Source organism: Eptatretus burgeri, chromosome 9 (assembly GCF_056783735.1).
Source record: "Eptatretus burgeri isolate ZD-2024b chromosome 9, Ebu_testis_v1, whole genome shotgun sequence".
Taxonomy (NCBI): Eukaryota; Metazoa; Chordata; class Myxini; order Myxiniformes; family Myxinidae; genus Eptatretus; species Eptatretus burgeri.
Window position 1 is genome coordinate 14,689,333 of NC_140969.1, and position 2,559 is coordinate 14,691,891.

At 38.3% G+C, this 2,559-nt stretch overlaps 1 non-coding gene across 1 annotated transcript; it reads left to right on the forward strand.

Annotated features, from left to right (window-relative positions):
* The first annotated feature begins 2,248 nt into the window (after positions 1-2,248).
* Positions 2,249-2,320, forward strand: TRNAW-CCA (transfer RNA tryptophan (anticodon CCA)). The gene has a single exon. It is a non-coding gene; the product is annotated as a tRNA-Trp (tRNA).
* Positions 2,321-2,559: the final 239 nt, after the last annotated feature.

Genomic DNA, 2,559 nt, shown 5'->3' on the forward strand with positions numbered 1-2,559 from the left:
GTGAGTTTATTGGATTGAGAGCAAAGGCATATGCTTATAAGTATGGTGATCAGATTGATAAAAGGTTAAAGGGAATAAAGAAATATGTAATAAAGAAATCAATAACTTTTAGAAATTATTATAATTGTTTGATGAATAAGAAAGAAGAATATAGGAAAATGAATACAATAAGAAGTTATAAACATAAGATATATAGTGAAGAAGTAAATAAAAAGGCATTAGGAGCCTTTGATGATAAGAGATTTATTTTAGATAATGGAATAGATTGTGTTCCATATGGATATTGTATGATAGAGTGTATAAAAATAGATTGTGTTCCATATGGGTATTGTATGATAGAGTGAATAGAATAGATTGTGTTCCATATGGACACAAGTTTTAACGATGGGAAGATGGGTTAGGGTTTTTAAGGGCTACCGCCGCGTTTTTCACAATATATAAATGGTCGAACCAAGTATAAGTCAAACTAAAGAGTGGAGAAAATCTCAGTCTTGGTATATAAATGGAAAACATAATGAATGTGAAAAATATCAAATAAGTCTTATTGAAAAAATATCTAAAACAAAGGTAAATAAAACAAATATGCGAATCAATTTAAAAACCAATAAGTTAGAGGATGTAAAGAAAATAATAAATATGTTTGAATGGACTGAAAAATTTGATGGTTATCAATTGAACAATGGAAAAATAATTTACTACAATATCAAAATGATATGCAACTCAGGAGGTGGTCAGATGAGATCATTAAGAGAAGTTTATCATTTCGTAATGGCACAAAAGGGGTATCTTAAAAAATATAAAGATTCAAATGTTTTGTTTTTCAATATTTTAGATGGGGATTATTGTGCAAAGAAAATTAAACTATTGAAGGAATTTGAGAATGAACAAATGTTTATAGGTTCAATGAGTGAGCTAAACAATATGCATTGGTTATTTGATAAAGAGTGTCCCGGGGCTTAGGCGTTTCAGATATTTCTTTCGAATCACCTTTAACAAATCTTTATCTTGTTGTATGGGTTATTTGAATAGAGAGCCCCTAGGTTAAAAGGGGAAATAAAAAAATGACCGTTTTTACAGTCATTTTTCCCTGCTGTGCAGGGGTTTGGCTTTTTCTTGAGGCAATGTTTTATGGCCGGATGCCCTTCCTGACACCAACCCTGGTCGCCTCTTACGACACACAGGGATATGGTACACCTATTCTAACTGGGGCATACACCGGGACCAGTACACTGGCACTCATTTCGCCGACCTCGGAAGGATGGCAGGCTGAGTCAACCCCCTGGTGTTAATTCAGCAGCCAATGGGATTTGAACTCAGGACCCTGGGATCCCAAGCCGCCACCCTAACAACTAAGCCAACACCAGGCTCCAGGTTAAAAGGGGAGACAAATAAATATACCTTGGGCTAAAAAGGGGATTTATTTTTTCAGGGAAAAAAAAGAAAAATTTCATGGCTGAAAATCCCCCATTCATTTACATGGGGAAAAGTGAGCCAGAACCAGTATTCTTTCCCTACTCTCAGGGACTTTTGAGATTTTTGGGTCTTCCAGGACTTCAGGGTCTTAAGGGGTCTTAATGGTCTTGGGGGTCTTGAAAGGTTTTCAAAGTTGGATGTGGTCTCAACAGTACAAAGGATCAAAAGGGACATTCCAAAAGTGCGTAATTAATGAATCGATGTACAAAATTAAGAGACAAAAAGTCGTCCCCCCCACACACACACACACACACACACACATACACACACACACACACACACACACACACACACACACACACACACACACACACACCTCATCTAATGATAGTAGATTTACAGTGACGACCTTCACAGTATCATTGTGTGTGAAATCCTTCTCTCTTGCCTCTCCATCAAGCGAGCTTTCGTGTTCTCTCACTGTCATGGTGGAATGAGTTGGCATCAATTATTTATTTTTATTTTAAACCAGACTCGATGCTGTAACGGTTGGAGTGTCCACTCTGAGTCTGGGAGATCAGCGGTTTGAACATCGGCTGAGTCATCCCAAAGACTCCAAAACACTCCCACTCCAAAATATTGAAACTCCAACACACTCAAACAATGAAAACACACCAACTCGTGCAAATTACAAAACATCACCACACCACGAAAATTGGGACCTCACAAAGGGGGGTCCGAACAGCAGGTATCATCACTGTCCTCATTCGTCTGTTGAACCCAAGAAACTTGACTGAAGTATGGAGAATTTATTATTGGGTTTACTTGCAGATAATATCTCGTGGCACAATGGTAGCGCGTCTGACTCCAGATCAGAAGGTTGCGTGTTCAAATCACGTCGAGATCATTTCTTTTTAAACCAAGGGGTCGTTTGGGTTTTGGCACCTTCGGGGGAAAAGAGAGACACCGTCATCTTTGAAATCTCATCATCACTTCCACCACAGAAGGTGAAGGAGGTTGTGTTTTCACCCCGTTGTGTGTGTTTGTCTGTTTGTGTGAAGGATATCTCAAAAAGTTTGGGACGGATTCGGATGAAACTTTGTAGACAGGTTCGGAACATGACAAAGACTAACTGGTCCGATTTCG